Below are 15,381 nucleotides of genomic sequence, written 5' to 3'. Positions count from 1 at the left end.
CCCTGGAGTGGGGAGGGAAGGGAGATTTTGCACTATCCTTCCCTTGGAGTGGGGAGGGAATTTTACAGTATCCTTTCCCTGTAAAGGGAAGGAATTTTACAGTATCCTTTCCCTGGAGTGGGGAAGGAATTTTACAGTATCCTTTCCCTGGAGTGGGGAGGGAAGGGAGATTTTGCACTATCCTTCCCTTGGAGTGGGGAGGGAATTTTACAGTATCCTTTCCCTGTAAAGGGAAGGAATTTTACAGTATCCTTTCCCTGGAGTGGGGAGGGAAGGGAGATTTTGCACTATCCTTCCCCTGGAGTGGGGAGGGAATTTTTACAATATCCTTTCCCTGGAGTGGGGAGGGAATGGAGATTTTACAGTATCCTTCCCCCGCCATGCCCACCAAGCCATGTCACGCCCACCAAGCCATGCCCACAGAACCTGTAGTAAAACATTTTGAATCACACCCCTGGTCTGATTCACAGTCCTGATGACCTTTGAGAAATTGGGACTGCGGTGAGGCTGAAGGCAGCCCAGAAGCCTTTTTCTGAAAGCAGTGAAAGATGGATGGATGCCATCATCAGCTAGGGTTAGAAGTCAGTGGACGATGTTGGCTCCCTACAATGCAGCAAGAACTGAATGCAAGCATTCTTCAGTATAAGTGCAGGAAGTTACAGGAAAGAACTATCAGAATAACTATATCTGTATTGAAATTTCAGAAGAAAACAGCGAATGTCCTTGATTTTGTAGGTTTTTATGTGTTAAATATGCATCTGTATCTGAGTACAATCTGGGTTAATCAACAGTCATGGAACCATAGGGTTTGTGGGTATGAGGTGAGTTGTGAACTCTTTCCTTCAGGCAGCACAGTGTCACAAAAAGTATGATGAAGGCAGTGGTGGGATCCTACCGGTTTAACAACCAATTCGGTGATCACACATTCTGCCACGCGACTCAGCTGAGAAGATATAGGTGAGTTAAGCACAGGGGCAGGCAGGCGGGCCCACTTCATCATCGGAGTGAACCGGTTCACTCCCAGCTGATAGTTGGAGCTACCGGTTCATCCCAACTGGTCCGAACTGGTAGAATCCCACTCCTGGATAATGGTCATATGCAACCTTCACATTGCGCTGCTTTACCAGCGCTGTCATTTGTGATAAAGGCATCTCAATAGGCTTGCCTTCCTCCGTGGCTACCTATTAATTTCATCAAAGAAATTAATCGAAAATAGAAAGACAAAAGTTTCATAATATTCTCTTTCACTCTATTGCTTTGAATTAGACCTTTGACCGTGGGTGATAAGGCTGCTTTGACTTTCACCACATTTGGTAAAATTGTTCATGTAAATTGCATTCACACAACTCAGTTGCACTCATGGAATTGACTCACATGTAAGATGACAGTTAGAACTGATCTAAATAATGAAAATGATTATGTTCTCTGTTTACAGATGCCCAGAAGAGTTGCATTTGTCAAAATTAGCCTTCATGGGTATATATGCAGCCGAATTCTGCCACCTTGTGGAAAGCTGCTGCCATAAAATTATTTAAATTTGATTTTATTACTGCTGGAATAATTGCAATATCCTCTCTTCCCTGCTTAGACATATGCATTTCCAGATATTACACTGCTTTTATATGCCATCCACATTACAACAAACATATTGTGTCAACTCTAACAACCAAAAATTCAAATCTCTATAATCACTATCTTTTTCATCATTACCTCTATCATCCATCCATCCAACCAACCAACCATCCAGCCGTCCATCCACCCATTCTAATGTGCTGCCAGTCATACATGTTAAAGCCATGTTGAATGGCTCTGACATGACAATGTCAGCCTTGTGACAAATATCAAATTACTTGTCTGGTGAATATAAAAAAATGAAACTGCTCGCAGAATTAATATACACTTATGATAATACTGTTCTTAAGCTCACTGAACACTTAGAGATAATACAAGTTATGAACCCTGCAACTAAATGGTTTAAAGGTCAAGAGGTTCTTCCTCCCCAAAGAAAGATCACATCAGCTGTGACTCTGTTTCCTCTTCCTAGCCTTTATTTATAAAATCTACTAAATGATGTGAGGAAAGTTGGGCTGCATTTAGCGGGACTAAGAACGCTTCCTCCGGAAGGCTCCCAAGGACCAATCAGAAGGCATTCTGCAGTGACTGCCTTTCCTCCATTCACAGATTTCCTGTGGAAAGAAACAGGATGGACCAAGGGGTGAGGCTTATAATTCTGTATGGAACAAATGGCTTTTGGTCTTCAAGCTTGCTCCCTCCTCGCAACAAAATATGAGGTAACTAAAAATCAAACTTTATAAGGGTTCTTTATGCAGGTGAGATTTTAAGGTTAGCATTTTGGTAAATACCTGAGTAGCATTGACAGGGGCATTGGTGGGATTCTTTTTTTTTTACTACCGGTTTATTACCCCTGTGGGCATGGCTTGGTGGGCGTGGCTTGGCTTGGTGGGCTTGGCTTGGCTTGGTGGGCGTGGCAGGCAAAGGATACTATAAAATCTCCATTCTCTCCCCACTCCAGGGGAAGGATACTGAAAAATCCCCATTCCCTCCCGATCAGCTGGGACTCGGGAGGCAGAGAATAGATGGGGGTGGGGCCAGTCAGAGGTGGTATTTACCAGTTCTCTGAACAACTCAAAATTTCCACTACCGGTTCTCCAGAACTGGTCAGATCCTGCTGAATACCACCTCTGGACAGGAGGCTCTGAGCAGTATATGAAAAAGTTACCAAAGATCCTGTCAGCCTTTCAAGGAAGCAGGTTAGGAAAAAGAGACCATAAGAAGAAATACAAGAGCTGTACATATTGATGTAAGCTACACAGGCAGGATTCATTTAATGACCACATTTGGGATTGCCAACATGATCATTATGTGAAGCAGTTGCTACGTGAAATGTCTTTTTTTCTCACACTTCGTTTCTCTGCTTATTTTTTATTACCTCTGCCTGGATTCTTTTCCAAGGCCATCTTGGTGCTCCTCTACAGATTCCCCCTTAATATTCTGTAAAAAAAATAAATGTCAAAATGTTTATACAAGTCTTGACTGGAAGTATTTCATGTCTTTTAAAAATACTTTAAAAAAAATATGATTATGTTCTATTTCAGAAGGTTAAGATAGCTACAGTGCAAAATAGAGAAACAACGTGGGAAAGAGAATAGCACAATGGATCCTATCTAACGAATATTGGATATACAGTATATATGCAGTAGTAGGGGTTCTTTTCATTGCCTTCTTGCTGAGATATTTCCACACAATTTAATATTTTACTGTCTCAGAGAAACACCGTCTTCAGAGTGTGCTAACAGGTTCCCTAAGCGCTCCCACTCCATTTGCTTTAAATCTTGCAAGATTATCCAACTTCAGTGATGATGGATGCTGTCATCTTTCCATTTGGTGACAAAATAAAAAAAAACATCTCTGTTCCCACACAAGATCTCCTCACTCTGGCTTAAGACTTCATTGTTCTGGGGTAAAAAAAAATGAGGTGGGACACAAGCTTGTTGAAATGACGTCCAAATTTGACAAAATTGCTCATGATTTCAGGTGAAGTTTTTTTTTAAAAAAAAATAGCAACTTAGTTGGGGATTTATTATGAATAACCTATCTTTTGCCAACCTGCAGGCTAGAATAAACCAGGCAGATTTTTGCTTGCTTCAAAAGAGAAATACGTATACAAATGAATATTGCAGTTATAAAAACCACACCAATATGAGCTGGTATTATGAATTAAATTTGACCCTTCATAATGAAATATTTTTAAAGCCACAATAATAACTTGGTTGTGTACATTGTTCAATGATATTTTGCAGGCAGCTTTCTGTTTAGAGTAGACTTAATACTCTTCTGCATATTTTAGTTGGAATCATTTGGGGTACATGCATACACATTTTCTTGCATGTACATATTGGGGCTTCACTAACATTATCTGTGCCTAGCAAATGAAAACAATGCAGCAGAAATGGTATTCTGGAAACTGTTAGGTACAAGGCAGTTGCTATGGCAAACAGATAAATGTATCTTGCGGGCAAAGTGCTTCAAATCTGAAATGTTTCATGCTTGAAACACACCTATGTCCAACTCATAACTGTTTTTCTAAGGCTGCATCAGTTTCTGATTCAGTCTTAATTTATTGGAGCCTGCAAGATGGCACTGCCTAATCAGCAAGATCCAGAATGTTCCAATTCTCCCAAACCATATCCTTGGATTCAAGGGAGTGTGAGTAAACCTTATTTGGGAAGAAGAAGGTAAAGCTATAGCCACTTAGGATAGGATTTGTGTAAGCATCCTCCTCTTGGTCCATCTTTAAATAGTAATGTGTATAGACTCAACATTGACATAACAATCTTGGGAGACAGAGCAAATGAGCTTTTTGGATGAGATAATCGACGGATCCTGTGTTCTCTATCCTGTCAAGTAAACCACGCTTAGTAGATAGCTTATAAAACAAAGTGGGATTTAAAGGATGGAGAAAAATTTCCAAGAACTAAAAGACATCTATTTTATCACAAAAGGGCAACGTTTTCCCTACAGTATTCACCTAAAGTGGTTAACTATTTATTATGAAAAATCATATCCCCTCTTTCAAATACTTTTTTCTCGTTATGTAATGTCAAATCAGCATTGGCTCTTACCAACCAAATAGACTTTCCCCGAGATGAATTATTGGCCCCAACCTGGCCCTAACAATAAAATAAGAAGTTGAGCCAAGAACAACCAAACTCTGAAACAATAGACACAGGTGATCAGAGATATTAAAGTAGACAGGGAAAGTTACAAGGAACAGAAAAATGGCTGAATAATTACTACTAGAGGGAGAATGCAAGAACTGTGTGTATGGTGGGTTTGGGATAGACTTAGGGAATTTTGGATTGGAGTTCAGTTTGATGATTTAAACAATATGGAATTGTGAGATCTTTCTTAGATCTTTCTAAGAGCTCGGGTGGGGCAGTGGTTAGAATCAAGGGTGGGTTGCTACTGGAATTACTGCTGGTTTGGCATGCAACTTTTTTTGCATGCGCCAAATGCACGCTCCATGCGCATGCACATTTACACCTAAAAAGGTCTGCACATGTGCAGAACGTTAGAAAAGGGGGGGGGGGAATTACACTTCTGCAATGGAGATTGTTTTGCGCATGCGCAGAACCAAAAATCAAGATGGCACCACCAACAATAGAACCAGTTTGGGTATGTGGGCAGCTGAGTTATTACCTACTCGGCGGAACTGGGCCAAACCAGTAGGAACCCACCTCTGGTTAGAATGCAGTATTGCAGGCTAATTCTGCTCACTGCCAGCAGTTCAAACCTGACCAGCTCAAAGTTGATTCAGCCTTCCATCCATCTGAGATTGGTAAAATGAGGATCAAGATTATTGGGGGTAATATGCTGGCACTGTAAACCGCTGTAAAGCACGATGAAGTGATATATAAATCTAAGTGCTATTTCTATTTCTAAAACAATACTCGATTTCACTGCCATCACCACCAAAACACACTGCTGTGATTTTGTCCGGAGTTTTATAAAAATCTAATATGGAAAAAGCCCTTGTTGTACACAGGAATTTCAGAGAAGGGGTCTGGTGATGATCTCAAAAAATGGTTAAACCAGATTAAAACAGTTACTGTATTTTTGGAGTCTAAGATGCATCTTTCCCCCCCCCCAAATGAGGGTGAAAATCTGGGTGCGTCTTATACACTGAATACAGCATTTTTGGCCTACTGCAACCCGCCCCCTTTGCAAAAATGGGTTTATGAGGCTTGCAAAGTGCTCCTGAGTGCTGGGGAGGGCGAAAATGAGAAAAAATGGCCTGTTTTTTCTACAAGCCTCCCAAAGCCTCTGCATGTCCTTTTTTTTTTTGCGAAAAATGGAATGTTTTTTGTTTGTTCCCCCCCCCCCCAGCATCTAGGACCACTCTACAATCCTCCTAAAGCTCTGCATGCCCCCCATTTTTTGTTTTTGCAAAAAATGAGGCATGCAGAGGGTTTAGAAGGCCTGCAGAATGCAAAAACCTTTTTTTAAAAAAATTACCTCTTCAAAATCATAGTGCGTCTTATACTCTGGTGCGTTTTATCGTCCGAAAAATACAGTAACCTTCCAAATGTAGAATGGCACTTCGACTTGCTTCAAGGAATGGACTGAGAACTAATAAAGAAACCAGATACTTTACTTCTTAGATACAAACAATCACTTAGCATGATTATCTCATTAATGTATGACCAATTATATCCACTTCAAAAACAAATGAAAATAAATTGTGTTACAAAGTCTCCATGAAATCAATCCTGGATCTTGGTCTATAAACATTTCTGCACCTGTTAATCCTTACAAACAAAAAAACCCCACTTCCTATTTCATGCAATATATTATCACACTGTGCATCAACAAGATGACCTAGATTTTAGCATGTGCATTTACTTAAAGCTTTTTTACTAAAAAAATAATTAAAAATTAAACAAGTACCGGAAAGTAATCCTTATCATATCCTTTAGGTTACTGCTGGAAACAGTATTCAGTAACATGAAATAGAAAGCTGTATGTCATCTGTAAACAGATTTCTGTGTATCACATAAGATATGTCAAATCATTCACGGAGAAATATAAATATTTAATAAAGACAGTCTATATCCAGAAGTTGAGCTTCTTACTATTTAATTGTAATTTTACTGATATAATGGAAAGTAAAGGACATATAAAGGTAAAGGTTCCCCTCGCACATATGTGCTAGTCGTTCCTGACTCTAGGGGGTGGAGCTCATCTCCGTTTCTAAACCGAAGAGCCAATGCTGCCAAAGAGATCTCCATGGTCATGTGGTCAGCATGACCAAACGCCGAAGGTGGTTCCTATTTTTCTACTTTCATTTTTTATGTGTTTTCAAACTGCTAGGTTGGCAGAAGCTGGGACAAGTAACAGGAGCTCACCCCGTTATGCGGCCCTAGGGATTCGAACCATCAAATTGCCGACCTTTCAATTGATAAGCTCAGCATCTTAGCCACTGAGCCACTGCGTCCCTCCAAAAGGACATATACCAATTAATAAAAATGGAACCTGAGGTGTATATTTGCCTTGTACAATTTTTTAATGTATTTCCCCAAGGAACATTTCATAAACCTGGCATCTGTCCAGAGCTTGCCAAGGCCGATCTAGCACAGATATTCTACCAATCTGAATTTTCAAGCTAATTGCATTACTTAAAATGAAAGGCCCACTGAGTGGAGCTGTGGTACAGTAATTAAAATATGACTTTTGCCTGTCACCTATCTGTCCTAACAGATACTTTGTGGACTCCTCCATTCGGGATTCCTTAGGTTTCTGAAAACGTTTCCACCATCCCTTTATATTATTCTTTATTGGGATATAGAATAGAATAGAATAGAATAGAATGGAATGGAATGGAATGGAATAGAATAGAATAGAATAGAATAGAATAGAATTCTTTATTGGCCGAGTGTGATTGGACACACAAGGAATTTGTCTTTGGTGCATATGCTCTCAGTGTAAATAAAAAGACAAGATACATTCATCAAGAATCATAAGGTACAACATTTAATGATCGTCATAGAGCACAAATAAGCAATCAAGAAACAATCAATATCAATATAAATCATAAGGATACAAGCAACAAATTGCTAAATGGTTGGATTATCCAGTCTTTTCTGCGATAAGAGAAGGCTGTTTGTTGCACAGCTGATCGTCGGAACGTTTTTTAGTATTTTTTTACTACCGGTTCAGGCGAAGCACACTGGTAGCAGGGGGGAGGAGTAGGAAGAAGAAATGTAGAGAGCAGATAAATGTAGAGGCACCTTATGACTTAAAGTTAAAGCCTGTTCAGTGGGGATGTACAATACTTCGAAGGCATGCTTCGGGTTAGTACAGCTTTGATCATCTCATCAATGCCCCAATCGAAATGGAGATGTTCTTAGAAGTAGAGAGACCTGACTCATATGATTCTGAAGCTCGTAGTCTTTTGACTTTCTGGAACCAAAGGTGCCCTTCCATTTTTGTGCATAAAGTAATCTTTTTTTTTTTAAACAAAGTTTTATTGGTTTTTTTTTAAAAAATAATAAGGAAAAGGGTATTGGAGTAGGTTACATAATTTTGACGGTTACAATGTGTGAAGGGTATCCCCGCCCCCCGTACTCATAGTATTCATTTAGACAAGTAATTCAACATTACATAGTGATAGTTTGTCAGTATATAAATTCATATAGAAATTTCAGTCAATTTATATAAAGCCGATTTCCTTATTCATTTTTGTGATCTGAGTTTTCTTGGTATTGCCCCCTCTCCCACCGGCGGCAGAGCGGAGTCCTCCCGTGTCCTGAATGTCGGGTGTAAGATCATCAGGTATATCTAGGAGTGCTTTATTTTTTTCCATAAAGGCCTGTGCCTCTATGGTTGTGGTGATTCTAACTCTAGTATCCTCCCAGAAAATTAACATACCTTCAGGCATCAACCATCTAAACCACACCCCTTTCTGGTAAAGTTTCTTCGCTAATTGCGAATAGTTCTTTCTTTTCTCTCTGACTTTCTTAGGGATCTGTTTCAGAATGGTTATTTCTCTATCTTGATATTTCAACACTTGCCCTCTTTGTGCACTCAGAATCTCATCTCTTGTGGTCTTTCTGAGAAATTTAACACGTACCTCCCTGGGAACATTGTGTGTTCTAGCATATGCTGAGTTTACTCTATAAACCAGTTCCAGTTCCCACCCCATCTGTTGTTTTTCTTTCTGTATATAATCAGCCAAAATGTTTGTCATGATGTCCCTTAAATCTTCATCATCTGCCTCCACTATATTTTGGAACCTGAGAAAAAAGGACATTCTTTCAAATTCTGTTTTCATTTGGTGGATTTCAATCTCCTGGTTCCCCTTCTGCACCCCTCGCACTTCCCCCCTCATCTCAGCCGTCCCTCCCTCCAAAAGATACAGTCTCTGTGTATTTTTGCTGGTCTGGTCTTGATTAGCTTTCAGCTGCTCTCTCATTTCCTTTAGTTCACTTTTTATGTCCTCCTGTCCCTTTAAAATTTGTTGGAACATCTGTTGAAAGTCCGTCTCAGCAGGTTTGGGCTGGATGAATGATGATAACGTTTGTTGACCGCTCGGACTTGAGACTGTAGATGTGGGGGCGGAGACAGCAAAGCCCGGCTTCCCTGGGGGTGGTCTTTTAGGTGGCATTGTATTGAGCAGTAAAAGTTCAAAGTCAATACAGAGAGGAAATTAAGGAGGGAAACCGCCGAGAGAGTTTAGAAGGCTAGGAGTCCAAGCAGAGAAGAAATATTCTAATTACTTCTGGCAGTAGGGTAAAAAAAAAGTCCTTTGTTCCAGGGAGATGCAATTCAACAGGAGATTTGTCTGAGTGTCACAGAGGACAAAGACAGGAAGCCTGAACTTCTATAGGTGGAGTCAATTTTCAATGTTTATAAAGACAACGGAAGTGTGCCATCTTGCCCTGCCAGCTTCGGGGTTTAGAGGCATAATAAAAAGTTTCCAAAGCTTCCAAAGTTTTCAGATTATCACCTCATTTATGAAGTTAAAATCCAAAATCCGCCTTTGTTATGGGCGTGAAATCATTAGTTGGCTCTTTCCCTTCCTCCTCCACTGGGGCCGAGAGCAAAAGGTTTTAAAGCCGCCTGTCCGAGGAGGGGGAATCCCCCTCCCTCCAGTCACGCCTCTCCAGCCAAGTTGAAAACGACTTTAAAAACAGCTGACAATTTTTTCTTTCCTTTTCTTAAGAACAAGCAAGGGAACGGGGGGGGGGGTTTCCGCCTCACCACACAGCAACCACGTCCTTCAAATCACGCATTCTTCCAGCTGCCTTCTCCCGAAGACGCCGCAGCGCCTCCCCATCATGCCTCCCGGTGCCTAGGGTGATGCGGGGGCCCCCCCGGCTGCCGCCGACTCAGGGGATCCCCCGCTACGCCACCCCTTCGGCAGGAGCCTCTACAGGGCGTCCTGTGCCCCCCAAGTGGTGGGGGGCCCACCAGAAGAGCGCGGGGTGAGCAGAGCCTGCCCGTCGGGTCCGCAGCCGGAACCGGAAGTGTGCATAAAGTAATCTTGTTGCCATCAACATATATAACATCAAAGTTCCAATTTTTCCCCCAAGTCTTTTTGAGCATTTTAAAAGTTCCTGGGCAGACTCTGTGGCTGCTTGATTAGAAAGTTTTAAGCATCATGTCTTCCCTTCCTTGCTTTGATGTTGAACCACAACAGCTTTTAGTTCACAACATGCTCCTTGACTGTCTGCTTCCATCTGACAATGGTAGGTGAGGTCTGACATGGAGAATACTGCAATTCCTTCTTGATTGTAGGTTATGGTTTTGAATTAGTGTAGGCCAAACTCAATTTCATTGGGGGTGACATGATAGTTGTGTTTGACCTTGAGGACAGAGTGAGTGTGGACATGGCCAGCTTGACGACACTCATGCCAGGGGTGCCTGTGGTGGCCCAAGCGATCTGCCAGCGAAAATAGTCTCCTGAGGTCTGTTTTCGGCTGTGATGGCTTCCTGCAGTCTTGCAACACTCTGCCAGAGAGAAATCAAGCTCTCTCGAGCTCCACTTTCTCTGGCAGAGGGTTGCAGGAAGCTGCTGCAGCCGAAAACGGACCTCAGGAGCCTATTTAAGCTGGCAGAGGCACCGCGGGCTGGTCCTTTGCTGTTTCCTGGGCAGCCCTGTGGGCCAGATCTAATCATCCCACGGGCCAGATCCAGCCCCCAGGTCTTGAGTTTGACATCCCTGGTGTAAGCCATGTGCTTGCTGTAATCTGAGATGAAAAAAACTGTGCGTGGGTTACCCGCAAGTCTCAGCAAGTGCTTTAGGAAGCGATCAAAAAAGCAATCTGCTGAAACGGCATCAGCCTTATGGAATCAATCAAGCTAAACTCTTGGCCTGGGGCAAAGGCCTCCATCTGAGCAACTAGACGACTGGCTGACACAGGATTTGAAATTTCTGGATGCTGCTAGTCAAGTTCGTGAGTTGTCTGTTGCTTGTGATGCCTTGGGAAGAAGACTCATTTGCAGAATTGAAGAATTCCCTGAAGGCACGGCAGGGAGGGGTCTGGCTGGGCAAGGTGATTCATTCACCCATCCATCATGGGCTGAAACCACTTTTCTGCATGATGTTTTGGTGTCATTTGATAGATATCCATATCAGCATTTAGCTGAGGACCTGCCACTGTTTCGTTTGGAGTATTAAAGGGTGGGTGGGTAGATGGGTGGGTGATAAAAACAAGATTATGGCACGTCTTTGCTGGTATTGATACATGCTTGATAACACTCAAACTTCCTGCTAAGCTGTCTCTTTATCTCTCAGTTTCCTGTTCATCAGACAGCAATTTAAAACTGTGTTCACAATAGAAGTAATAAAGAGAATATTTTTAGCAAAGCTGAGAGGTAGCATGATGAATTTCAGTTAGCAGTAATTAATCTCATTGTAATGTCAGGAACATGTGCAATCATAACCCATTTTCTAACATCACCTTAATTAGGAATGGTTGCCTGTACATTTTTGAACTCACAATTATCGCATGCTCAAAACATCAGTTTTAACATGAGTGATGGAATTCCTCGGCTGCCATATACAGCGATTGACCTGAGGGGAAGGGAGAGAGAAAAGCATAATGTATGAATATATCCAGACAGAATATTCACTCATAGGTTTGTCTGCAGGGCCGCCGAGAAGATTATTAAGGGCTGGAACAAGACTAATATGCCCCCCCCCAATGCAATATGCGTGCCCCCTGTGCATGCGCCCTGCCGCTCATGCATGTGTGCGTGACACTCCCACATGTGCCTCACCCCCTGCACATGCCACCCATGCATGCACGTGGGAGCCCCCCGAATGCATCCCCCACAGGGCACGAGCGGGGAGGTCACTGCTTTACCAAAAATCCATGAGATCACTGTTTCAACCTCTGTGTCAATATCTGCAGTTATTAAGTGAATCACATGGTCGTTAAGTAAATCCTCCTTTTCCCCTTCATGGCCCCCCTTTGAACTCCATGGGCCCCGGAACAATGTACCGGCTGCACCCCCCCTCTCCTCAGGCCTGTTTGTCTGTGAAGATGGTACAGGTAGTCCTGGACTTACAACAGTTCATTTAGTGACCGTTCAAAGTTACAATGGCACTGAAAAAAGTGGCTTATGACCATTTTCCACACTTATGACCATTGCAACATCCCTACTGCTGCGTGATTTACATTTGGATGTTTGACAGCTGGTTCAAATTGATGATCATGGGTCATGGGATCCCCTTTTGCGACCTTCTGGCAAGTGAAGTCAGTGGGGAAGCCAGATTCATTTAACAACCAAACAACAAACTTAACAACTGCAGTGATTCACTTAACCCTTCGGGGAGAGGGGGCGGTCTAGAAATCAAATCAAATAAAAATAAATAAATAACCAATGTGGCAAGAAAAGTCATACAATGGGGGCAAAACCCATGTAATCAATTTCTCACTTAGCAACATAATCTTTGGGCTCTTAAGTTGTGGTCATCAGTCGGGGACGACCTGCACTGGGCATTCTTGGGGAGAAGGCATTTGAAGGATGCTTGATGTCGTAGTCTTCTTTGTGAGTATCATCTCGGCATCAGTGCTTCTCTTAGAGTTGCCATCCTTATAGGTTACATGAAAATACCTTATAGTGCAGTATTCTCCTACAACATTTACTTTGCTCTGTGTTGGTTTCTAAGCACCAGTAGGAAGCATTTTAGAATTATAACTGGCCATTTAACAAGTCAGGGTTGTGGTGGGCTCAGGCAGAACCTAGAACAGTGATGGTTGAACCTTTTCAGCACCGAGTGCCCAAATCGGAATGTGCTCACTTGCTAGAGTGCCGGAAACCCAAAGACCAGCTGGCTGGTGCGCATGTGCATTTTGGGGGCGGTTTTTAGGCCATTTTTCCAGGCTATTTTCCAGGTCATTTTCAGGCTGGTTTTGGCCAGTTTTGAGCCAAAAACAGCCCAATAAAAGGCCTGAAAATGGTCCCCCTAAACAACCCCAAACAGTATGAAAATAGCCCAAAGATGACCCCAAAATGACCCCAAAACAGTGTGCTTTTTGGGCATTTTTGGGGCATTCTCAGGCCGTTTCCCAGTGCTCCGATGCCCACAAAAACCAGTTGGCCAACGCACATGTGAAACCAGAAGAGCAGCTAGCGAAGGTGTGCGTGCCCACAGAGAGGGCTCTGCGTGCCACCTCTGATACGTGTGCCATAGGTTAGCCACCACTGATCTAGAAGAACAGAGCAAGAGATTGAATCAAGTGCCCAGAAGACGCAGCACTTGTTCAAAATGGCAAGGACAGCCTTGCATTGTTGTGCTGCAGACTAGACCCCTTTTGTACAGCATGCAAAATCACAACACACATACAACAAAGGCAGAATGTGTGTCATGTGGTGTGACATTGCTTTCATCCATCAGTTCATTTTCCCCCCTTTGATAGATCCCCACCATTCCCAAATGCTTCTGATTTAGTTCAGAATAGATGCTAGAACAGTGGTTCTCAACCTGTGGGTCGGGACCCCTTTGGGGGGGTCGAAAGACCCTTTCACAGGGGTCGCCTAAGACCATCGGAAAAGACATATTTTCGGAAAAGACATATTTTCAAAAAAGTACGGAAAACATTAAATAATTTTATGGTTGGGGGTCACCACAACATGAGGAACTATATTAAAGGGTCGCGACATTAGGAAGGTTGAGACCCACTGTGCTAGAAGTATTATTTGCCCGGGAGAAGAAATCTGGCAAATCAAGAATTGGAATTGAATCAAGAGTCTAGTAGCGTTCAAAACTCAGCATGCTGTCTTTTATTGACTGATGTAACATTTTCCATGTGAAGGAGGATATCTTGAGGTTTTATAACAGAGATGATTTCAGCACAGTTATCCACGCAATGGTGGCTTCCAAATTAGGATACTGCTGGGTGTTGCCTCCAGAAATGTAACACCTAACTAGGTTGAATTATTAGGAACACGTACAATATTTCTAACCTATTGTTTTTTTTAAATGTATCCTACAGTTTTGCGGCAAAAGTTAATTTCCACTGTAAAGTGGAAGAGCGATACAGTTCCACAACACAGTCAAGAATTGTATTAAAAGCATGCTTTCCTCTGAGAGGCATTAACTTTGGCTGAGACAGAAAAGCACCCCAGTGGGGAAAAGAAATCAATAGATTTCTTGAAATGTTTTTATTAAGGGGCCCTTTTTGAGGTGTTTTCAACAAGAAGACGCTATTACCGTGTTTCCCCGAAAATAAGACAAGATCTTATTTTCTTTTGACCCCCAAAATAAGCGCTAGGCCTTATTTTCAGCGAGGCCTTATTATTTTTAAGGTGCAGGAAGTGGCAAGTGTGGTCACTTCATGACAGCTGCTATGTTGCAATATTTTCGGAGGGGGAGGATTATTTTAGTGCAGGCGCTCAAAACCCCGATTGGGCTTATTATCCAGGGAGGTCTTATTTTCAGGGAAAGCGGGTAGAGCCCTTCACAATACACATTTTTCCATCTTTTCCTCCTTAGGAGTAGCTAATACTTTTCTTAATAATAATTTTATTAAAGTTTACAAATACAAAAATAAAAAAACTACAAAAATGTAAAAAGTAATGGAAAAATGAAAGAACAGAAAGAGAAGAAATATAAAAGATGATTTCCCCTTCCCACCAGGCATGTATAAACAATCTGGATAATTTAATACCTTGTCTAGTACTTCAGTTCTCCGTGTCATCGTGGTGGCCACATGACCATGGAAATGTCTTTGGAGAACTCTGGCTTGATGGCCCTTGAAACAGAGATGAGCATCAGCTCCTAGAGTTGGCTACAACTAAGAGGAGCAAAATCCACAGGGAATCATTTCCTTTCCTAGTGTTTCATCTGAAAAAAAATACCCTCTTCTTCCCATATCAATAATCCTCATCCCTTATCACTAATTAAATTGCAAGAAACATAGCCTTTGATCCTAATTACCAAACGTTTTGTCAGGTGTGAAAGCCATCTTTTCTTTTTGGACTTCAGGCCTGCCACACTTTCTATTATTCATTTTCTACTGTGGAAAAATGGGAGGGGGGATTATATGGAGTTGGGTGATGTGTAGCCATAATAACATTCTTCTTAGAAACTCAAGGTCATCCTTTGTCTCTGCACCTGTCTGGAACTGGATGGGTGGACTCTGCCTCCGTAGCAGTGGAAGATAGGACCATGTGATGAACTTGTGGGTGTTGAGGCAGGATCTTGAACTTTCAACTGGGTGGGAAAACCTGGAAGCTTTCAGATTTGGGTTTTCCCATCTGTGCCAACATGGCTCTTTTAATAAATTGGAACTTTGAGGAATCCGTTGCCTCAGACTCTGATTTAATTTTGGATGCTATTTTGAACCCTGA

The sequence above is a fragment of the Natrix helvetica genome, assembly GCF_964273705.1.
Source record: "Natrix helvetica genome assembly, chromosome: 1".
Lineage (NCBI taxonomy): Eukaryota > Metazoa > Chordata > Lepidosauria > Squamata > Natricidae > Natrix > Natrix helvetica.
Note: the sequence above shows the minus strand (reverse complement) of the source record.